Source organism: Lemur catta, chromosome 18, assembly GCF_020740605.2.
Source record: "Lemur catta isolate mLemCat1 chromosome 18, mLemCat1.pri, whole genome shotgun sequence".
Lineage (NCBI taxonomy): Eukaryota > Metazoa > Chordata > Mammalia > Primates > Lemuridae > Lemur > Lemur catta.
The window spans coordinates 47,792,539-47,817,032 of NC_059145.1; the positions used below are offsets into that span (position 1 = coordinate 47,792,539).

The 24,494-nt window shown below is 48.1% G+C and overlaps 1 protein-coding gene across 8 annotated transcripts in view; it reads right to left on the bottom strand.

The window, feature by feature from the left end:
- Nucleotides 1-24,494, bottom strand: part of LOC123623416 — a 36,383-nt gene continuing 11,889 nt past the window's right edge. For 4 of the 8 annotated variants that reach the window (XR_006729843.1, XR_006729848.1, XR_006729844.1 and 1 more), the window contains 4 exons: nucleotides 20,194-20,643; nucleotides 19,524-19,737; nucleotides 18,582-18,762; nucleotides 11,933-14,971 (listed from right to left, as the gene is read on the bottom strand). The gene's annotated coding sequence lies outside the window, so the exon portion shown is untranslated. Of the gene's footprint in view, nucleotides 21-11,932; nucleotides 14,972-18,581; nucleotides 18,763-19,523; nucleotides 19,738-20,193; nucleotides 20,644-23,880; nucleotides 24,009-24,494 lie in introns of those variants that run through there. The other 4 variants (XR_006729850.1, XR_006729845.1, XR_006729849.1 and 1 more) reach the window with 4 other exon arrangements.

A 24,494-nucleotide genomic window follows, 5' to 3' on the forward strand; every position in this document is an offset into this window, starting at 1 on the left:
AAACGATGTTGCAGTTTGATCTGGAATGAAAGTTAATAGCATCAATTAATAATGGTATAGATTTTTTAATAGACTTTATTTTTTAGACCAGTCTTAGGTTCGCAGCAAAATGGAGCAGCAGGTACAGAGATTCCTACATACCTGCTGTCCCCCCGACAGGCACAGTCTCGGCCGCTGTCAACAGCCCCCTCCAGGTTGGGGCATTCATCACAATCAGTGAGCGCCAACAGGTCATCAGCCCCCGGAGCCCGCAGTGCACACGAGGGCTCACTCTTGCCGTTGTACGTCCCGTGGGTTCGGAGAGGTGCACAGCGACCTGTCCCAGCACTGCCACAGCACATGGAGCCGTCTCGCCGCCCCAAACCCTCTGTGCTCTGCGGACGCACCTTCAACAATGCGCTATGGATTTTGTTATCCTCAACCTTGCATCTCAGTTTACATTTTTCTCATTGAAACCTGAAGGTAACTCCATCCCAGTGACTTTGTTCTGATAATTATCATCAGTCAATGGATCAAAGTTCCGCCCAACTTGGGTGGTGCAGAGGCAATATACGGAACCAAAGCTCTTGTACCCCCGTAATATGCTGAAGTAAAAACTAAATAAATAAATAAAGCAAAATAAAAAATAAACTGCTGATACAAAAATATAAAGTTCTGCATTTGAATTTTTAAACATTTCATGTGGACACAGCCATTCCTTGAAGAAGCTGGCCGTGCACTGCATAGCAAGTGTATCTGGAGAAAAGCTTTCCGTTATGGCAGGCAGTTGGTGGGATTTAAGAAGCAACTTTGAAGAGTACGGTACTACGAGTGGCATAATTTGACATTATATTAAATTCTACTTTCCAGAAATAAAAGCAAATGTCGCCAAGCCACACGTGGCATTTGGGGTCCCTGAAGCAGTGGGCTGTGGGAACTCACCCCCGAGGACCTCCCGGCCCCTCCTGGGGGCAGAGCCTGACCCCACAGAGCCCCGGGAACTGGCCGTCCAGGGACCGATTCAACCACCGGGGCTCAGAGTTGAAGGGAAACTCCACGTAAATGGTTCGCGTGGTTACCCTGCGGGCTGCCCTTCCTGGCTGACTTGTGATTATGTTCTCCTTACATTACACGATAAAATAATGCCCAGGATGATTCTGTTATCCTGGAGGTTTCCCTCACCCTGCTTCTTTTTTTTTTTTTTAAATTTAATCCTCAGCTTGTCTTCAAATGAATTAAAAGTTCTGATTTATTTCCAGGGCCTTATTAAAAAAAGCTCCCTGAAAAGCAAATACTATTTGTAGCGGTGACAGGCAATTAGCAAAGCATTTAGATTTATTATAAAGCACTTGTGAAAGCGGTGTTTTGTTTTTCTTTTACAGGAGTTTTAAAAATTCACTTAAAGATAATGGGCTGAGATTGCCGGATGCCCAAAGACCAGCGAGCTCATGCCCAGGCGTGTGATCGTGTGTTCCGGTTGCCATGGCGTCTGCGTGTTTCTTACCCATCTCTCCTCACTTTCAGGTTTTTTTTTTTTTTTGCTAATAAAATCACTTTTTAAATTTCTCACTTTGACTTTATTTACTTCTTTAAATTCCTCCAATTGTACAAAATTGATTTCAAATGATAGTGAACATATGTTGAGTCCCAGTGTGATGGGTATTACTGCGTTTTGCGTCTTTTTAAATCGGCTTCCCGAGAACACCCGTAGGAAGGTGCCACGACTTTCCTTTCAGAGGCCGTGGTTCAGACTAAGCAGGTGCAGGCGCCTGTTCTTTCTCCCTCTGAGCTTGCTTGCTTGCTGCCAATAAGATTAATTTCCTCTGATTCCCTTCCAAGTAGTCTTCCCCTTCCTGATTTTTACTTTCCTCTAAAGCATCACTTATAAAGTGGGATTATTCCCAGACCATTTAGGACTAAAACAGTCTCACCGTGCTCTGGGAGATGTTTCCTGCATTTGCTGTCCTGACGTTGACTTAGACTCAACTTTCAGTCAACACTGAAATGAAACCCACGGTTACTTTTCCCAAATCATCTCTCGAGGTAAAAAAATACCCTCATGTTCTTTCAAAACTAGTTTTCTCCCAAAGAATACATTTTATGCACACACACACTTATGCGTATACATTATAAACCTACCTACACATACACATATGCATGCACACACATACGAGAAAATAAACAGGTATTATCAAGTCTTTGCAATGCAAATGTTTCATTTCCTGTACAATAACGTTGACAAAAAGTACTGCTAATACTAATATTAATAATATAGTACACTATATTATACTACATAACTATTTTATTATGACTATATTACAACCACCTTTAATAACTATAGTATTAATAACCACATCACTAATAACTATATTATTGTAGTAAGTACAGAGTGTATTGTTGATACCTGTAGTCACAGCAGCAGTAATTTCCTGAGCACTTTTCTGTGCCCAGCACGGTGCCACGCCACAGCCACCACCATCCCCTCAGCTACAGGGCGGCCCTGTGAGCCCGGCAGAGGGACCCTTCCAGGTGAGGGTCTGCACCTGTGCACGCTCCTCACACGGGAGGGGTGCGCCTGTGCCTGGTGCCTTTCGCACCTGCGCCCTCACCAGCAGGTGCTCCTCGTTGTTCGGGGAGTCTGTTTTTTTTCTGCAGGGCAACTTTGACGACCCTCAATTCCACATTTTGATTTTTCTTGCCTTTTTCACAGAAGGCCTGTTTCTTTTTGCAGATGCGATGGCAAGTGTCACAGGTGACTTGTGAACATCCCTGCAAATGTGCTATGTGAACGTGATCAGATATTCTCAAATATTTAGGGAAGCTCTAACTTCTGGTGTCTTGCCCTGCTTGCTTTGCGAGCCACTGAAAATTTCTGTAGGTTCTAATATTTGGCATCTAATCAACAACTAAATTTCCTTTTGTAGTAAGAAAGAAGCATACAGATATTTTAATCAATATGTTTTCTGATGTTTCATTAATATAGCAAATGTGTACAATTTGACCTAAGTATTTTGGTGGAGAAGAAAGGGCATCTCAAATATAGTTATTAAAACACGGTATCAATGTGGGTGGAATGCATTGTGGATATATGTATGTTTTTAGGATTTTAAAACAATTTTTACAAAGAGCCTTTGATGGCACTGGAAAATGTGGAGCATATGAAATTTATAAGCAGCACAATGTCAAATACATTAGAATATGAATACATTTTTTTTATAAAAGGACTAGAAAATACCAAAATGGTAATAGCTATTTAACAGCTATTATCTCTGGGTCTTGGGATTTCAAGTGATTATTATCTTCTCTTTTATGTTTTTCTGCATTTTAAAAATTTTCTACAGTGAGCATGTATTTCTTTTATAATTAAAGAAATATGTTTTTTTTTATTTTTTTTTGAGACAGAGTCTTGCTTTGTTGCCCAGCTAGAGTGAGTGCCGTGGCGTCAGCCTAGCTCACAGCAACCTCAAACTCCTGGGCTTAAGCGATCCTACTGCCTCAGCCTCCCGAGTGGCTGGGACTACAGGCATGCGCCACCATGCCCGGTTAATTTTTTCTATATATATTTTAGTTGGCCAGATAATTTCTTTCTATTTTTAGTAGAGACAGGGTCTCGCTCTTGCTGAGGCTGGTCTTGAACTCCTGACCTCGAGCGATCCACCCGCCTCGGCCTCCCAGAGGGCTAGGATTACAGGCGTGAGCCACCGCGCCCGGCCAGAAATATGTTTTTAAACTAAAAAAGGTCACAAAGATTATGAAGTGAAGTTCTAGCACATACATTTTATCAGTAGGGATGTTCTGGTAGGTACTGTGGCCTCAATTAAAGCCCTTTTAATGTTGATATTCGTACTTACTGCCTTGTAAACCTTCTCTAAGGAAATCGAGCTGTATAGCCGGCTCTGGCCTTATCAAGAATCTCTGCTCTCTCTTTCAAATCTGCTCTAAAACCATTGTTAAGAAAGACATTTGCAGGAAATTTTTTTCTTGAGGTGTTTTTTCATGACCATTAATTTTCTACTTGCATCACATTTTCCTTTGACTTTAGGAAATTTGATTTTTATTGTCCTCTCAGGAGGCTTGAGGGCATAGGGTATGAATACCCTAGCATTTTCCCCTGGTAGACTCTTATTTAAATTTAGATTATGGCCACATGAAAAATTTGTTGGTAAAAGTAATCAGTAGGGCCATATGTTAGAGTTTCAAAAATCATCCTAATTTCCATTTAACTCACATCATAAAAATCACCCTCCCATTCAATCAGACCATTATAAGGTGTTTTAGATGAGTGATGAGTGAATGCTTGCAAGACGGGAGCTAATAAGAAGGCCTTGATCTTCCCGAGAGCTATGAATCATTGTCTTTCATACGTCTTGGTTCCCCTCTCGTGCGCGCGCACACACACACACACACACACACACACACACACACGCACACACACACGCACACACACTGCTGAGAGCAAAACCATAAAAAAGAAAGCTCTTAAGAGTCCATAAAAGCATGAGTAAGACTTTAAATTTTATTTTTATTTACTAGGAATTTATGGAACAAGAGCTGAGGCACAGGGTGTGATTCATCCCGTCCTGCCCGCGGCCCTGACACTCTCACATCCTGTGGGGACTGACTCTCACTCAGGGAAGATCTAGTGCTCCTGGGGAGAACCCTGTCATGTCTCCAACGACCGCCAACCGGCATGCATTCTAATGGCTTTAATTTTTAACGTGTGCTGTCATTAGAGTTAACAACTCTCTGTACGATCCACCCAGGTCAGTTAAGGGAAGGCTTCATTGCTAGTTAGATAATTATGAGATGCAACTCATTTAACATGCCCAATGATTCATGTTTAATGTCAGTGTCACATGCAGGTTTGAATGACCTGTGTATGGCATTGTGGTGTTTTTAAAAAGATAGCTCATTGGAGGACAGGCGTGTGTTTGGGAAAGCCACCAGCTTCGACAACCGCGTTCCTTTCCACCTTGCTGTTTGGCTTGACGCTGCTTGCAGGACTGAATCCATGGCCTCCTCTCTCAGACAGCTGATTCTGGCCCTGCCATGAGCCCTGGTGCCTTACATAGTACAAGGACAGCCATCACAATCGGGCATATTTGCCTTATCTGTCCTTTCATAGGTGTGAGGAAGCCAGTGAGGTGTGTTCTGTTTACTGCCAGAGGCTATACATTACTTACAAATATTTTCTGATAATTCAAACAACACTCCCAGTTAGGCATTAAATATATTTTGCCTGCTATGAAAATTGGCCTAATGAAAAACGATCAAAATGTCAGGGTGCACAATGCCAGAGGGAATCGGTTCACAAAAAGAAAGAAGAATTCAAGATTTTCGCTTTCATTTTCTAACTTTGGCTATTAAACTTTTTCAAATGACTTTGTCAGGTTACAATCTACTTGGTTTGGGTGTGTGCTTTACCTGCTGTGAGAATGGACTTCCAACTGGTTTAGATAGTTAGGAATTTACTAGAAGCTGTACTTCAGGACTTACTTTTCAGTGGGTTTGTATTAATTTTCTGTTAATAAATAACATCCCCCCTAATTCCCCCAAAGCAAAAGTGGTTCTATCCTCAGGTCCCCAGGACTTGCTAAGTGACATGTTAAGTCTTGGGAGCGACTCCTGCACTAGCAGAGCCAACCACATTGTGAAGTGAATGCTGACGTGAATTTGCAAGGGGACTTAGAAACTCAACTCTGAGATATTTATCTTTATACGCAATTTTACAGTGCATGTATCTGTTTCCATTACTATCCATGCAGACAAAGAAAGGTGCCGCTCAGGTGTGGCTACAGGTGAGAGGATGGCCTTCATGGAAGCAGGTGGAATAGTCTTAATTTCCCAGGGTCTTGCAGTTCCACACATTCAGCTCCACCGGCATTTTCATGGAAATGCTCAGATAGGTTCGGACTAGAGTTTTCAATTTTCTTCCAAATTGAGATGGAGCCCAGACATTTGGCCGCAGAAATTACATCTAGAAACCACCTAACCTGAGAGACTTGGCTTTCTGGGAAACACAGGTCTCTCTCTCTCCATATCCCCCGCGCTATGGAGTTCTTATCGCTTTATTACTTACTGACAACATGGGAAATCTTCGTTCCAATAAGATAAAAGAAACAGCCTGTTTCCACTGTTTCATTTCTTTTCAAGAGAAATCCTACTGAGTTCTAATGTAAAAATTTGTTACTGAGAAAAACTTCTAATTTTAAATTAAAAAATCTATTTATTTCTCTTTTAGAGTCATTAGAAAATGCTTAAAAACCTGCATAAATAAATTAGGGATTTGTGGAAAATACGTGTGTCTCTCATTGCTATTTAGGAACGTTAAAATAAATTACATGCATGTTCTTCCACTAAACATTTGCTCTGCTCAGAGCTCCACGTGAACCTGCAGAACTGCTGCTTTCCTTTTAAGGTTGTCCGAATAACGGTGCATTCGGAAAAGGTATGCAGTGTTCTGGGATTTACATCCTTTTGCCGTCTTTCTTTGAGTTCTGAATAAAATACAAATTAAGATAAAAATAGCCCTGGATCATCTTTCCACCACACTCGCCCTGTGCACATTTCACCATCCTCGTGCTTCCCAGACCCTCCGCATGGCTTTTGTGGCCACCTAATGTTTTACTGATACTCAGAAATACTATCACCATGGGAATTTGCAAATTTTCTCCCTAGAAGTTGGATAAACTGTATTAACATAATACCAAATCCGACTGCTTTGATGTGGTGAGGACAGAAAGCCGTTTTGCCATTTGCCGTCATGAATTTGAGAAGATGAAAAAAAACGTGGCGAGGTCCATGAGGATATTGTAAAAATAATGATAGTTCAGCAAATACGTTTATCCTCGGTTCAGTATCCTGTGGGCGCAATGCACCCAGTGTCCGCACAATTCCAAATAACGCCCTTGTGAATTATCCTAACAGAGAGAAGAGTGAAACACTCTCATAGACCCATCACTGAATTTCAGCAGATATCAAGGTTTTGCTACATTGCTGCATTTTCTCTCCTTCCCTTTCCTTGTGGAATTACGTCAGTGGAATTCTCATTACGTGTCGCTTCCTCCCTACGTCCTTCACTAGGCATCTTTGACAGCGTGATTGTTCGTCTTGAGGCCACTGTCACACTGACCACAGCGAGTGCGATTTTCGTTATCGTTTAATGCGCAGGTCACACTCGGACTTCCCCACCATCTTGGAGATGCTTTCCGCAGCTGATTCCTTCGACAGGATCTGCCGAGGTCCACGTGCCGTGGAGGCTCTGTGCGTCTCTTCCCCTCACCCCTCCCTTTTCTCCCACCACCAGCTTGAGGATTGCCACGTGTGGTGGTGAACTCTGTGTGTCACCGTGGCTGCATCACATGCTCAGATACGTGGGCAGACATCGTTCTGGGTGTTTCTGTGAGGGTGTGTTCGGATGAGATTATCGTTTCAATTGGTGGATCTGAGTGAAGCAGCTTGCCCTCCCCAAGGGCTGGGCCTGGTCCCGTCATCCTCAGGCTCGAGGAGGACAGAAGCCTGAGCCGCCCTCCCCAGGGAGGGTCCTCAGCAGGTGGCCTTGCGACTGTGCCCGTCTCCAGCCTGCTGGCGCCTGTGGACTTGGACTCACCAACCTCTGTACCGTGTGAGCCAACTGTTGGAGACAATTCACTATATACACAAACGTCCACTTGGTCCTGGGAACCCTCATCTACCCTGCAGTCTCGGGGTGTCCTCTGCTTCTCTGTGGGGTCTTTGTGAGTCCCCCGGCTCCTCTGCTCCTGTCCACGCAAGCTCCAGAACCCCACTGTCCACTGCAGTAGGCACCGTCCACGTGCAGCTGCTTAAATTCAAAGGAACTAGAACGACACAGAACCAAGAATTTAGTTCTCAGTGGCCCTGGCCGCGTGTACACGTGCAAGTGCTCAGTAGCTGCAGGCATCCAGGTGCTGCTCAACCAGAGACATGGAGATGGGACATGTCCGTCACCACAGAGGGCCCCTCTGCATGGAGAATATTCTGTAAGCCGAGCGTGGACTGACCCTCGGTGTTCTCTGTCCCTCTCTTGCCTCTCACACGGGCCTTGCTCAAGCTCAGCCCCACTGAGAAGTCCCCCTCAACCCTCGTGGGCCGGGGCCTCTCCCTGTGGCGCATCCCGCGTGACTTGTGGCCTCTGGCCCTGTCTGCACCAGCTGCCCTGGTTCTTGGTCCTCTGGACTCCGGCTGAACCACCCTGGCCTTCCCAGGCCTGTAGCTTGTGGGACACCTCAGCCTCTGTAAGCTCGTGGGCCAAGTCCCGTGATAAATCTCTCTCTCCCTCTCTCTCTCCCCACCCTCTCCATATACACACGAGTTGAGCAGCCCTAATCTGAAAATCCAAAATCCAACATGCATCCAAATCTAAAACTTTCTGAGTGTCAACGTGGCACCACAAATGGAAATTCCACACCTGACCTCCTGTGACGGGTCTCATATATTATTAAAAATATCACATAAATTTACCTTCAGGCTGTGTGCATAAGACATTTATGAAATATAAATGAATTTCATGTTTAGACATGGGTCCTATCCCCAAATATATTTGCAGATATTTGGAATATAGGCAAACATTTCAAAATCCCAAAAAAATAAAAAATAAAAAATCTGAAATACTTCTGGTCTCAAGCATTTTGGATAAGGATGCTGCATGTCTGTAATATGTATGTACATGTGTGTGTGTATATGTTTGTGTGTATCCTATTGTTCTACATCTCTGGAGAACTCTAATTAATACCTTGAATTAAGGGCTTGCTCTGCTCCAGGGAAGGTCACATTCATAGGTACTGGGCACTAGGACTTAAACAAGTATTTTGGGAGACGTGTCCCTCCGAGGGACAGCACATCCAGTCTCCAGCGTTGTAGGGAGAATTAGACTAGGATACACTTCACTTATGGACAGGAGAGTCGTACGTTATGTGAGAGCCCTCGGTGTGCGGGGCGTTGGGGACGAGTGGGTGGGACGGGGTGGGGAGTTACCATGGCAGCAGGCAGCCCTGCACGGGCCTCCTGGGCTCCCACATGTCTCGCTGGTTGTGCCAAGACTGGAGGCCCCAGTGCTCTGCTATCCAGGCCATTTCTCAGTGACGTTTATGCCACTGGTCACCTCAAGACAGGAGGCAGTGACCCTTCCCCACAGAGGACAGCAGGTGGCTTGCTGCTTGCTACAAAATCAGAGGATTCCCAAACTCGAGGTCCCAGGCCGTGGCGTAGCATCCACAGGGCACGCTGTGTCTCGCCATGGGACCCAGGGGCAAGGGGTCCTACAGGGACATGGCGCACACTGCTCCACGCGCCCCGGGCTGCAAAGCCCTTTGTCTCCATCTCGGTATCTCCCGCCTTCTAGCAGTATCCACGAGGCAGCAAGAGGCGGCCCCACCAGCTGGCGAGAGAGGAGGCACCAAATCCCAGCCTGGCAGGTGTGCGGGGTGGACAGGTTGGTTCTGCCGGGGGATTCTCTGCCTTCCACCTCACCTGCAATTTCAGGAACGGATCATGTTCCCACAGGCTTTGCTATGCGCCGAGAACCGTCCTAAGTATGCGTGTGCGTGTGTGTTCATTTACCCTTCCAGAGAGGGTTTTACCGTTTTGATGCTGTGGAAAGTAGGGCACAAGGGCTAACAGTTCCCAGGGCCACAGAGCAGGAACGTGGCGAGACCAGCACACGCGGCCAGGACGCTGGCTCCCAAGTCTGTGCCCTTCTCAGGGCACGAGAGGGGACCTGACACACATGAGGTTGTTTCCACACCCTGCCCCGCCCCACCCTGTGCCGTGACCATGGTTAGACTGAAGGATGGTGGGAGAAACAGGCCGGGAGGGGGGAGAAGGGAGGGCGAGCAGAGCCTGGCAGCAGCAGGACAGCAGTGTGGTGTGTGCCCTGAGTCCAGGGGCCCCCAGCATGCAGAAGTACCAGCCCCAGAGCCCAGGCCTGTGCCAGCCGTCCGTCCCGCAGCCCGGGGCGACTGGAGGAACGTGGGCTCCCCTGGTCATTGTTATGCGTGTTTCACTGGTTAATCTCTTTTCCAGAACATTAAAGTAGGTGAACAAATATTGAAAATTGAAAAGAGTACTAAAGCTCACAACCTTATTTTAAATGGAAATATTTTACTTAGACCCAAATCAGAATTTATTATAATTTTACCTTCTTGGCTTTCAAGGTAGCAAAGCCATCAAAAATATTTCTGAAATTGACTTCTTTCCTGCCTTACCTCATTTTCAATGGAGCGTTGTGAATTAAGCCAAATGAGAGATAGTGCTTTGGATGGATTTGAAACGTTAGCAAAAGGTATGAATATTCTTTCTGAATTTAAAAGTGAATGGAAAGGAAAGGTGAGGAAATTGGAAATGTATGAGTCGCCAGATGGGAGTATCAATTATTGTGGGAAAAGTGGATCTCAAATAGAAATTTAGGAGATTATTGATGTCCTCATTTAACATTTGACATGAAGAAATGTAAAATAAAACAAAATGTCTTCAGATTTTGAATTTTTAATTTAAAAAAGTTATTCTGCATGAATATATCTGATTTTCAAAAAGCAGCCACTGCTTTCACTCTGAAACATTCTGATGATTTAAGCTCTGGACAGATTTCCTCCCAAGTAGTTAGTTTTAAGCAACCTACAATGTCAGTAGTTTGTAACATAAATTCAACATCATGATTGCATCTTGTAAAAGTCACTTGTGAGTTTTGCTTAGTGAAATTTTACTCCAATCTGGAAGTGGTCTTGGGAATTTTTAAACTATATGAGTCATAGCAGTATCCTGGGGAAGAAGTTCCAGTAAATTGGAGTTAATTTAAAAAATTTGAGATTGTCACCTGGTCCAGAGAAATTGCCAAACATGGCAATTCTCTCGTGGAAAATGAGGTGTGCAAAGAATTAGATTTAGAAAACATTATTGACGAGTTTGCATTCATCAAAGTTAGGAAAGTAAAATTGCAATAAATTTTGGCTTGGGTGTAACTGAAACATCTAAATGTAAAATAATGTTAATCATGCTGTGAGTTTTAATACACTCACTTTTAAAATTTTCAATATTTTTCAATTAACTTAATGTTCCAGAAAAAATCAACTATTAAAAAAATTAATGAAAACATGCCTATGAATTAAAATGAATAAAATGTGTATGAGGTGGGGGGGGCACATCTTCCCTGCACTAGGCTCCGATTTGGCTGAAGATAGCATTATTGGATCCTATCTTTATTGAAAATATTGATATTTTGTTCATAGTGGATTTTTTTTGCATTAGTTTTGATTTTTTAAAATATTACATGGAAATATTGTTCATCGTGACAGCTGAGTACCCGGGAGCCTCCAGGAAAGTGCCTTTCTTGCCGTCCCCTAAAGCCAGCCCGGGGGACAGCCGCTGTCCGAGGGCCGCAGTGAGAGGCTCTGTGGTCTCTATTTCCCGCCACTCTGTGCCCAGAATGTTCTCTAGTGCAGCTGTGTGTCCAACACATTCTCCTGGGAAGCTGGGCTTTCCGAGGTGCCAACGTGTGGCACTGTAGTTGGAGCTCCAGCTGAATCTGACGCAGAAACGGCCCTCCAGCAGGGGCACAAATTTGACTTGATCCATTTGGAAATATTTCAAACATTTTGGAATTTCGAAGTGTTTGAGGAATTAGGAGATTGTCCGGCTGGAATGACGTCCACATGGGTTAAGTCCCTCTCTCCCCCGTTTAACAGATCCTTCTCTTTAGACAGCTTTTTCGATGGGAAAAACCAGGTTGAAAGTCCCACTGGTCAAGCTGTAGGGAGTGCGATGCCCCCGTGTCACAAATCCCTCCCTGTCTCAGAACTGTCGGGCGGGGGGGTGGGGGAGGCATTCCAGCCCGTGTGCTGAGAAAGAACGCACCAGAAACAACACCCACAAGATGCTGGCTCTGTAGGCAGCTGGGCACCATGAGGTGGGCGCAGGGCTGAGCTCTTCTTTGTGGCCTGGGGGGCAAAGGCAAGAAGAGGCCACGCCACCCTCGGTAATCCAGTCTGGTTCCTGGTTCTTTGAGATTAGTGGATTTATCATAAACTGGGTTGGGCAAGGCAAGGGCGAAGTCTGCACAGTGGCTGCCGGCTAGCAAGTGCTAAACCCAGTACGGGGTGGAAGACATTTCCTCATTCCTTGGATTTTTTCTTCACGCTCAATTTGTGATGTGAGCCATTCCGGGGATGAACTCACTGTGCCGAGCCCTGTCTTTGCCCCGTCGAGGAGACACTTGGTTCCGGGGGGCTGTCTTACCCACTTCTCTCTGTGAAGTTGTCCCACCCTTGCCCTGCGCTGACAGCCATGAATGCTTTAGCTTTCTAGGGAATAACATTAAGTGTGAAAAACATGAAGATGAGTGAGAAACATAACTAGTTTCAGGATCTCAGTTCAGGAACATTCTGTTAAGAAAGCGCATGTTCTAGTGCTGGTTAAAAAATGACAACACAACTACAGCAAGGACACAATTGCTCTGCGTCTGTCTGCAGGGGCACAAACACTGCCTGGGCGACTCAGCCCCCTTGAGGGAGCAGAAGCCCAGACAGCGTGAGATTTCTGCCCAGCCTTGCACCGTTTTTCTGCTGTGCTCTGCTCACCGGAAGCCACTCTTTTCTCGAGTTCCTGGAATCTAGTTTAGGATAATAGTTTTCTTTCTCCCTGGTAACTATCAACCATTTTCTGTACATTTTGTACCTGGACAATTCTGAACATGGACTGCCACCGATAAGAAGACAGGCCTGTAGATTCCAATTGCACAAATATAAAGATGATGATGATGGGGGAAATTGTTAGATGGATAGGGAGAAGTCTGAGAAACAGTCGCTGTCAAAAAATAGAAGGTTATGTTTGTTCACACAGAAGGTTTTAAAAATTGCTTTCTGGTGGTTTTTCCCATCCATGTGACACCTGCCTGACACAGCAACACAAGTGTGCTGGGCGCAGCCGCGTGGCATCAGCACGTTCAAGGCGCGAGGCCGGGGTCAGCTGCGCCTGCTCATCACACAGAGCTGCCCTCGCCCCAGCGAGGCTGCGAAACGCTTTCTGAAACGATCCAGCCCACGGTTAACCTAGCGGACCTTGTTGTTATTGTTATAATTTTAATGAGAGTCTGAACTCATTTCTCATTGTCTGGTGGGAATGTGGGAAATTGACCAAGGAGGACTCACGCTGTTACCCTAGATTTTTTAAAAAATATGATTTCTCTTTTATGGCCATTTGCTTTTTTCTTCTAAAGGAGAAGTACAGGAAAATCACAACGACCAGATGATTCCGGTTTGCAGTGTTTCACACTCCTTACACTGGAGAGCGAGCTGACATTTTTCTTTCTTCTTATTTAGTGGATGTTTGCACAGTTTCTAATATTAATAGCTTGCACAGCATCTTCCTAAGCATTTCATCTGATTGATCCTCTTAGGAGGCCTATGGGGCAGACAAAGGCTGTAGTGGCACTTCTGACAAATGCTCAGAGGTATTAAATGATGTGCCCAAGGTCACGCAGCTCATATGCAGTTGTGACTGGACGTTTGAGCCCCCCAATCATGTGTTGAAGCCCCACCCTGCACACACCATGTGACGGTATTTGGAGTAAGGAAGTAATAAAGGTTAAGTGAGGTCATAGACCTTGGTCCTAATCTGACGATTAGCGCCCTTGCAAGAACAGCACCAGAGAGCTCTGCTGCTCTCTCTGCACCACATGAGGACAAGTGAGAAAGCAGCCGTCTGCAAGCCCTGAATCCTGTCTGCAAGCCCTGAACCCCGTCTGCAAGCCCTAAACCCTGTCTGCAAGCCCTGAACCCCATCTGCAAGCCCTAAACCCCGTCTACAAGCCCTGAACCCCGTCTGCAAGCCCTGAATCCTGTCTGCAAGCCCTGAATCCCATCTGCAAGCCCTGAACCCTGTCCTGCAAGCCCTGAATCCTGTCTGCAAGCCCTGAATCCCATCTGCAAGCCCTGAACCCCGTCCTGCAAGCCCTGAATCCTGTCTGCAAGCCCTGAACCCCGTCTGCAAGCCCTGAACCCCGTCTGCAAGCCCTGAACCCCATCTGCAAGCCCCCCCCCACCACCAGCACCCAACCACGCAGGCACCACGTCGGACTTCTAGCCTCCAGGGCCCTGAGAAAGAATGTCTGTTGAATTAACAAAATACCTGGTCTCTTGTATTTTTCTATGGCAGCCAGAGCAGGAACAAATACCTAAATGTGTAGAAGCAGCTTTGGAACTGGGTGACAGGTAGAGATGGGAGGACTTTTCAGGGACCTGCTGGGAAAAGCCCCGACGGTTGTGAAGGGATTGTTAGAAATGTGGGCGGTAGAGACGATCTGGCGAAGGCAGGGGAAGAGCGAGGAGGGCTGGAGAGAGCCCAATCGTCATGGAGAACACAAATATCACCGTGAGCCGGGGCGTGAGGACAGGCAGATGTGGAAGCCACGCCGCGGTCTCAGGGGAAGTGAGGACCGGCGGCTGTGGACTGGAGGAAGGTTGTCCTCGTCACAAAGAGGCAAAGCACTGGGCTGAACTGGGTCCTGGTGTTTTGTGGAAGGTGGAACCATCGGCGATGAAACTGGATATTCAGCTGAGGAGATTTCTCAGCAAAGTGTGGGAAGTGCAGCCTGGTTTCTCCTTATGGCTTACGGCTTACAATAAAATGTGAAAGGAGAGAAGTACATTGTAAGAATGATTAAGCAAAAAGGAACAGGCAGGTAGAGATTTGGGAAACTCTCAGCCTGTCTGCATTGCAAAGATGAGGACGTTCATTTATTCTGAGGAGGACACTGAGGATGTGTCTGAGCGACCACTGGACGCAGAGGTTCGTGGGGTGTGGACCGCGCATGTACCCACCTTGTCAGCGGGAGACAGGGGTGGAGATGCGATTACACCCACAGGGACACTGCTGGCTGGGACTGCAGGAAACAGAAGACGTGGGACAGCGTGAAGGAGGGCGGTCAGGGCTGGGATGCTACAGGGCGGGACTGGAGAGCTGTGCGGTTAACACGTGTCACCTGTCGAGACAAAGCAAAGGTGACCCTGATGGGGATCCAGAGATCACCAGGACCACCTCCTTGGTGACAAAGGAAGGGGCCACCACCTCCAGGATGCCATGGCTCAGCACCTGCAGGGAGAAAACAGCAGAACCCCCAAATCTTCTTTCTGGGTCTGAATGAAGACAGCTATTTTCATTGAAGTTTTTAGATTTAAAAAAAAAAAAAAATCTCTTTTTGCCCTAGCAGACTTTTAAAACATGCAAATCTTCTATTGATCCCATTCTCCAGTATTAAGGAGTTAAAGCCCAACAGGGCTCTCAAATGGTTCTTAACCGGAAATAAGAAAAGAAAGAACTTGGCTTGTTTTATTTAGAGGAGACGGGAGTTCACTCGATGAAGAGACGCTGGGAGGCCACTGTCCATCCTCCCGCCCGTGTGTCCCTCCTCCCACCCGTGTGTCCATCCTCCCGCCCGTGTGTCCATCCTCCCGCCAGGGTGTCCCTCCTCCCGCCAGGGTGTCCCTCCTCCCGCCAGGGTGTCCACAGTGGGTTTAACCTTCGCAGGGGCAAAGGATCCCAGTGCACGTCGGCTGGGGATGAACCACTCGCGTTTTGTTCTGCTACCTCACGATCTCCTCTGATCCCCACGGAGGGTGAGATGAGCGGAGTCCGCGCAGCTCTGCGGGAAGGGAAGGGCGACCCCAGTCTGCTGGGCGTGGTGGTCCCGGGCGTCTCCGCGGGGGCCAGCGCAGGCCGCAGCTCCCGGAAAGGTCACGCGTGCACCGGAGGGTGAGGCGCTGTTCCGGCGCTGCGCCTGCGCCAGGCCAGGGGGCTTTCTGCACCTTCACCCACGCGGCCACTTTGCTTTCTTTTCCTTTCATGATATAGAAGCCCAGTTCTTTGTAATATTCTTCTTATTTCCTTGGTTCTCCAGTGGCTGGGGGAGCTTGGAGCTCGCTGGCAACGGTCGGTGCAATCAGAGCCCCAATTAGACAGCGATTCACATTATGTAAAAGATCCATCACGCCAGTCGGCGCCACGTGACAGGCGTCCCGCCTGGCAGTGATTGCCGAGTCCTCCCTCGCAGGGCCGTGGTCGCAATCACTGCTGGGCAAACGCCCTTGCAAGGTGTCGCTGCGGCAATCTGACAGGGGCGTGTGCGTGCGTGTGCGTGTGCACATGCGTGACAAGGGGTGTGCGTGGAGAGGCAAAGTTGCAATCCCAGAGGGGGCTGTGTTGAGTTTCACAGACTGAAAGGAGGATCATAGGTGGAAAAGGCATGAAGAGAAAGCAACCTGGGAAAATATGAAAGGTTTTTAGTTCAACTTCCTTTGGAATCACAGTCAGTGTGAGCAGAGAAGACAGCTAATGTTGGGCGTTTTTACTTTATGAACTTCGGCATAGGTAGTGCTTCAAAGGCTTCAAAATGGATCTGATCAAAAGTAAACAGCTGGTGGAAGTTTCCGCGCACCTGAGTGATCGGCTTCATGGAAGCAGCTGGGTGGGAAGAGAAGGCCAATGTCTCACGTTTTTAGGTTCGACTCAGTGAGCTATGCTGTACTGAGTAAAAATAGATTTCAGTCTTAGAACCAAATGAAAGCTCAGGTATATAAATAATTTTTCTCCGTTTTCCCCCCCAAGATTTCTGTGTTACAATGGCAGCGTACTTTCATATGCCTACTTGGGAGAAATGACTTTTCTAAAAATTCTGCTTTTAAATAAGACACTGAGGCTGGGGTCCCAAGGGCCGAGATCACTCTGCAGGCAGCGACCGTGGACGCATTTCCGGAAGATGAAACGTAGCTTTGCTTTCTCTCAGTGAGGTTATTGGTCCCAAGTGCAGAGTTAACACAAATGAACAATTTCGCTTTCTTCTAGAATATGAATCTTACTAATTGTGGTTATGAAAATGAAATCTGAGCTCGGAACCATTGAAGGGAGGAAGGAGAAGGCCGGCATTTGCAGAAATGGAGACAGGAGCCCAAACCAAAGTCCGTCTTCAGGGAACTCGAAGGGCGTCGGGAGAGCGCTGATGTGCGTGGTGAAAGGAATGGAGACAGATTTCATGTCAGCCTCGCTAATCAAATCTGTTAATATGCACTTTTGTTCTTTAGGTGGGGAAAGTAAGACACCAAACACAATTGGATAAAATGATCCAAGTCTAAAATTTTATCATTGAGGCCTGTATGTAGACAGGAGAGCAGCAAGGAGGTTACGAAATGCTCAACAGAATCCGCTGTAATGAACTATTAGCTAAAACATGCCAAGCGCTCAGGATTTCTGGGAGAAATGTACAAATACCCTGAGTGTTTGTCTGACATTTTCGCTTCTGATTCCGTCTCTCCGCAGGGCTGGGGACGTTGTTGACCCACGGCCTTGGGAGGAAAGACTGCAGCTGGGTCCGCACCTTCTGGAAAGCCTTCGGACTGTTTCTATTTTTGTAGAGTAATTTTCCATTAACAATAAATCCCTAAGACCTTCTCAACCAGCACAGCAGTCGTTGGCCAGAGCTCAAATTTCTGATTCTAAGGAATGTGATTTTTGGCTGCCAGCACTGAATATTCATAAATACGGCTCCATACTTAAAGGAGGTCCGTCCGTGCTCAACAAGACAGCAGAGTATTCAGACGTTGAGTGGGGCATCTTCTTGGTCCTGTCTCTGTCACCCTTCTGCTCGCGAGGAGCAGGCACTCAGCCCCTCACATCTGTAAGCTCGTTTAATCCCCACATGGCCCTTGCAGATAGAAGCTGCTCTCGGCCCCACTTCACAGATGAGAAAACCGAGGGCAGAGAGCTCAGGTGACGTGTGTAAGGTCACGGAGCTGCAGCTGGAGCTGGGTTTTCACGGGGCCAGTCTGGCCTCAGAGTTCATGCTCCTTTCTCCCGGGAACCAAGCGGTACCTTCGCTAATCACAGCACAAGCCGAAGTGCACACCCTGCTGATGTTGGACACACGTTTATACAACCCAAGCACGGAGGGACATTCGTTTTAACTCCCTGTTTCGGCCAAGTTGGGCCCTGCTTTTGTCACCCAAGGATGTGTGACCCAGAAAGCGCAGTCAAAGGTCCTTGCATTCCACAGCTCTGATTTTCTGCGTTTCGGCCCCATTTTGCTGCGCGCTCTCCCTGCTGGTGGGTGACGCGCTATTGCTGCGGCAGAGTCTGGGGGAGCAGGTGGCCGTGGCCGGGGTGGTTGGATGAGGACTCCCGCAGCCCTCAGGGGAGCTCCCAGTGTCCAGCGCGAGTCCCGAAGCGCCGGCGCCAGGCAGCCTCTCGTGTCCTCTGCCTTCAAAGGACTGACCGCAGTGGGGTCCCTAGCAGAGGGCCTGGGGCCACTCCGAGAGGTGTCTTTCGTCTGATGCTTAGAAGGTGTTTTCGGGGACAGTTCAAGTTGGAAAATGACATCAGGATTATGACTTAAAGAACACTTTATGTCTGAGGCGATGGATATCCCGATCACCCTGAGTTGGTCGGGACACATCATATACACGCAGCAAATATTAATAGCACACGTGCCCCCAAATATGCACAACTATGATAGAGCAGTTAAAGAGCTATTAAATTATGTAAAGTCTCACCAGAAAATGAAATTAAAATGAATAAAAACTGAGAAAATAGTCTGAACTCACTTTACGGTGTAGGTTGATCAAGCCCAGCGCTGAGCAGCGGAGCCCGTCCTGGCGCTGGGGAGCGGCCTCGGGCCGCCTGGCTCTGGGGACGGGCGCCAGCTCCTGGGGTCCCGCTCATGCCGCCTTGGGCACAGCGCTCCTCCCTGTCTCCGTTCCTGGTAGTGGACGGCCCCGAGGACACCTTGGAATAAGAAATATTCTTCCACTTATGCCCCAGGTCCCCTTTCGGGAGGGTCCTGCTGTCCCTGCACATCTGCCACCAGCCAGAGTCACCAGGGCTGCGGTCAGTCACCGGCCGAGCCCTCGCGGACCGTGATCTCCGCGCGGCCACCATGCTCAGAAGCGCGAAGGGCCCGGCCCGCGTGCGCCAGGGTGTTCCTGCCCGGCTTCACCGCACACGGACGCAGGGTTTTAGCTCCGCCCACGGAACGACAGCTTTGACCTGGCTCCGCCCCCCCCGCCCCTCCCAGGTCGCCAGGTGTCCGGGTGTGGTCTGGCTCAGGCCCCAGACCCCCACAGGCTGCGCTGGAGAAAGGAAATACACTCGCTGTCCTCGGCCTCCGCGCGCCTGCGTGGCTCTGCCCAGGGTGCCATAGCGGGTCCCTTTGCGTCTTACAGAGAAGGCGCTGACAAGGCACGGGCAGGGCAGTTGGGGGGCGAGAGAGGCATCCAGCACAGAGGTGAGCTCGCAGGGGAAGGGAGCGCCAGTGTGCGGAGTGACGGGAGGCGATCCCACGCGAGAGGAACAAATCGAATGGGGACACTGCCCTACTGACAGTGACAGAATGGGCGAGATAGTGCGTGGGAGGCACAGGCTGGGGGCCCCGCGCCCGCTCCCCGCGGTGGTGTCCTCAGGGGTCAGCCGGGCTCAGCCTCGGGCCCGGCCCTCCCAAGGGTGCCTTCCGTCTCCCTCGGTCCCACTGGGCCCCTCCGCATCGTCACCTGTCACGCTCGGTGCGGGGCCGAGCTCCCGGCCCAGCGCGTGGGAAGCCCGCGTTCCCCACCACCTGGGCTGCGGGGAGTTGCGGTGAGCCGCGCGGCTGGAATTCTAAGGAGATTCGCTGTCCCGGAGCTGGAGGCAGCGACGCTCACTTCCCTCTGGCCAGAGAAGAAGGCTGGGGTTTCCAGCAACGTCCTTGCGTCCCTGGGAGCAAGTCTGCTTGGCCGTTAGACCCACACACGTGGGCACCGGGGCAGGGGGGCAGGGAGAGAGAAAAAACACAAACAGACGCATGCGCACACCCGAGATCCCCTCACGCAGCTGCAGCTGTTTGTGCTGCGACATCTGAACTAGCCCCGTGTATGCATCAGGCGCCACTTAATGAGCTTCGACATTTTAAATAACATCTTTGATCCTGGGCTGAATTAAAGAGTGAACAGAATTTACCTATATAAAATCAGTTTTGTAAATGACAAATGTTAACAGTTGTTATTACTTTCACTGTTATTGATAATTGTTACTAAGTTAAAAGCCATAGCTTTGTTTTACAAGGAGAGGAGAAAATTCATTGGTAAAAAGGCTGGGAAGATAGATTTAAATTAAAGTTTGTGAAGAACAAGTGAGATTTTGGGGGAAAAAATAGAAATGTGAAGCCCGTGTAAAGGTGCTCACCTGGCCCAGGTGCACAGGACGACTTGGGGGCGAGGGACCTTGGAGAGGTGGCTCGATGCAGAGCTGGGTCCAGCAGGAGGTGGTGACGTGGTGGTGACAACAGGACCACGTGAGACACCAGAGGAAACGTTTAGGGCCCGCAGGTGGGGACACTCCCTCTGCTAGCTGTGCCAGCCGCGTGACAGCAGCCCCAGGCTAAGTGCCAGAGCACAGCCAACGTCTGTCATCTCCCACAGCTCCTGAGGGGCAGGGAGCTGCCAGTGAGCTGGCGGGTGGTCCCACCTCAGGGTCCCCCGTGAAGTTGCAGGTGAGTGGCTGGCCAGGGCTGCCATCTGAAGGCTCGACCAGGGCTAAGGATCCACTTCCAAGTTCTCTGTGGGCTGTGTTTGGGGGACCTCAGCTCCTTGGTGTGTGGGGCTCTACAGAGAGCCACCCCAAGCATGGCTTCCCCTAAGGAGAGATGGCAGAGAGAGAGGAGAATGAGCATGACCCTTCCAACCCAGTGCTGGCAATGCCACCCCTTCTGCTGGATGCTCTGGGCAGGGCGACCAAAGGGTGGGAGTTCTTGGAGCCTGCCCACCTCAACTAGAGGTTTTCAAGTGGAGGTGGTCAGGAAGAAGAAAAAGCCCATGGCTGAAACAACTCCTGGGCAGGGCAGTGACGGGTTTATGGGGACACGGTGAGCTTTGGGCTTCCCTAATTGAAGGGCTCGGGGAAGCAGCCCGTGGGACGTTGGACACGGGTCCAGTGCAGAGGAGGAAATGTTCTCTCCAGGTGCTGTCCACGGAGCGTCCGCCATGGAAGGTGCCTATGCCCTTACCCGGTTTTCAGTGTCAGTGTGAAAGTGTAGGAACACAAACCAGGAACGACGCACGTTAATATAACAAACAAGGTGGGAACACACACATATTCTTGAGAATGCCATCCATTGAATTGCGATATTTGCAGATGTCCTGAGTAAAAGGAAATTTAGTTAAGGGAAATAAAGGGGGGTGCATTTTACTGCTCTTTCTGCTTAGGTCTTTCAGAGAGTTAGTTTTGGGGTCTGTATGTACCCACATAATCAAATAAAATAGGTAAAATGGTATAGCTTTGATGAGGATGTGTCTTACGTAGTCTTCAGTACTTAGAAAGTCCCTCCCTCCCTCTCTTCCTTCTTCCTTGATTTATTCTTTCCTTCAATTTTTCTTAGAAAAGCACTCTGTATATCGAGTGTGTACTCAGACACATACACTGGCATTTGACACTCGTAAAGTGTTTTGCAGTCGATGAGCAGAGTTTTCTTCTTCTTTATGTTTCAATTAGTGTCAGCATCAGTTCATTAGAAATTAGTGGATACAGGGGGAAAATAGGACCTAAAAAGAGGTAAGAATGTAATAAAAATCAGAGGCAAATAAGATTCCCCCAAGGGATCATCCAATATTCTTATCTCCAATATTTCAGACAGCTACTATTTTCTATATCCAAAGCACATTAACCTTTTTTTTTTTGTGGTCTTATTTAATAAAGTTGAACTCTTCTTTTGCTTTCTAGATTTTTTTACGTAAGATAACATAATTTTCCATTGTTTTACAGAGCTGTGAGGAGTTGGTTTCTTTCTCCTGCCCCCCCCACCTCGATATAATCAGGCAGCCGACAGCCCACGGAGCCCGTGCTCCAAATGAGGTCTCACACAGAGCACGAACGACTTTCACTGGCTAATTTGAGATATCTCCATTTATGCTTGACAGGAAGGCATTGTGTCCTGTCTATTCAAGATTCTTTTTAACAGCATACCAACTTTGAGTAGTGTATTCTTTATTTAGCATCCCTTTAGCCCATTTTAAAAATGTGCATTTCTACTAAGAGATTTTGCATTTTTGCATATATATGTATGTATGTTTATATATATTTCTATGGACAGATAAAAGACTCACGTGTATACAAAATACATTCAAAATTTACCAACACACTCACGTGCATTCCACAGATTCCCTTCAAACGGATGCCACACAAAAGACTTTGTGTTTCAGGGATGCAAATGCACGAGGACACTCTGCAGTCAGAGAGCTCTCAGGGCTGAGAAAGGCGGCAGCCTCCAGCCCAGCCGGACACAGCTGGGGGTTATGCTGGTAAGAACCAGTTCAGACCCCTAAACTGCTGACAACTGCCTCTCCGGGAGCACGGGCAGGCCTGCCAAGTGGACTTTGCCCATCTCCTTGTGTGATTAATCCATTGTTCAGCGCCATGGAAAGGCATCCCGATGGAACTGGCGAACAGTTCCATCCAGTGGGCGGCTGGGAGTACCTTTAACAGTTCCTGGTCAGTCTCCCCAACATAATTGCTTTAGGCTAATCCCATTTTAAAGACCATGGAAAGTGCTGGGGTTTAGGAATTAAATTGGATTCCATGCTTCCAACAGGAGGGGGTGGGAGGACCTGGTTTGGGTGCTGGGCTTGTTGGGGGGCTTTCTCCTCCCCGCCCACCCCAGCACCCTCTGCTGTTCTCTCGCCGGCCCTAGAGCCACACAGCACACACTCCTCTGACCTGTCTGAACAACAAGCCGCCTATGGCCGCCGACTAAAGACCTTTGAAACCAACTTTGCATGTGATTGTTTAATCCTCAGCCCTGGTCCCCAGCTCAGAGACTGGGATGGTGTTCGGGGGTCCATTTTATGTCCTGATCTTTATTCACGATCATGCCTCCATTTTGGGGCTTCAGGCATTGCAGAAACAATTCCAATCTTGCAAAATGATTTTAATTTGATGGAAGTTTAGTGTTAATTCAGGTGTGATGAACATTACTAATTTGGAACATCATTTCTTTCAGCAAAACTGGATTAAAGAGGTGCCCAGACTTAACTATTGGTGGTTTCTCTAGCTAGCCTTGTCAAAGGAGGGGAGACAAAAGCCATTCAAAATCATATATTTCTTTTTTTTTCCTTGCAATGAGCATGCTTTATTTTTCTAATCCTAACAAGGACAGTGACCAGATAATTGAAAAAGCACCTTTTGCAGAGCCAGGTGCCAGGAGGTTTCTTAGAGCATCTTTTTCTTTATTTAAATGTGGAAGGGCATCTAAGAGCTGTCTTCCTCTCAGTTACAGTCTTCCCAGAAATCATGGCTGAGTCAGATTTGGGGTGCGTGAATTGAAGATAGTTCAGAGAGAAAATGTTTTCCGTTGACTGCATGTTTCTAGACACAAATTCTAGGGGGGGCTGATTCAAATCTGAGATAAATACTGAGCTGGTGATTGAGTGAAATTTCTGTTTGGCCTCCCCAAGGACTTTGCAAGTCCAGAGGTGTCTGACACACTCAGGCACTCTTGCTTTCCTCGCTATGGGGCAAATCCTCTGTGTTATGCTGCACCCCCAAAGCCACTGCCTGGTTCTCTTTTATTTTCATAGCCTGGGATGCTTTCCTCTGAGGATTTGCTGCACAAGAACTGATTCCTCACTGCAGTTTACAAGTTCAATGTCGTGGTGGACGGTCCAGCCGTAAATTCCAGGTGACCACACCCTGTCATGGCAGCAGGGCTCTAGAAGTTAGCTGGGTAGATTTTCTGTTGCCTCTGTGTGGCCCTGCAGCTGAGTCTCAGAAACTTTTCAAACTAAGGATAGTTTTTGAGCCCTTTTCAGCTTCAAAAATGTAAACCTCCTGGGAACAAAGTATTCAAAGAGAAGAAACCAGCCCCTCCTTCTTACGCACTTTGGGATGAGCAGGGCTGCGCCTCCGATGACCTCAGGTGATGGTCTCAACACAATTCTTCCCGCTCACAGGGTCTCCAGACCCTCACTTGTGTTTTCCCCGGTGTGCGGCAGGGCAGCAGCTGCTGTCTGAAGAGGAGAATGGCACCCGTTAGCATGTGGTGGGAAATCACAGACATTTCCAGAAATCGGTTTCCAGTTTTCCAGGAGCACAAACTGGAACAGGTGCCGAGGAGGACTTCGACCGGGACAGTGGTCAGAGCCGCGTGTCTCCCGCTGGACACAACAGCCAGGATGTGGCAACGGTCGTCACCGCAGCTGCCCCCATGGCAGTGTCAGGTGGGGTACATTCAGCTCAGCACCTGCTTCCACTGGCGTCTGCGCTGTGACTGTCAGTACAGACATGGCTGCCCCTTCTTTTGTTTCTTGCACCTGGTCCATTAGGAAACACTTTAAACACAAACGGTGCAAATTACTGCAGAAGCAGAATCACGCAAGGGGACATTAGAGAAAGCCCTACTTTTAACGGAGGCTGTGAGCCAGAACGCCAAGGAACACCACAGTTTGAAAAGAGGGAAGTGGAGGAGGCGTCTGAGTGGCGATGCTCAGGGGTTC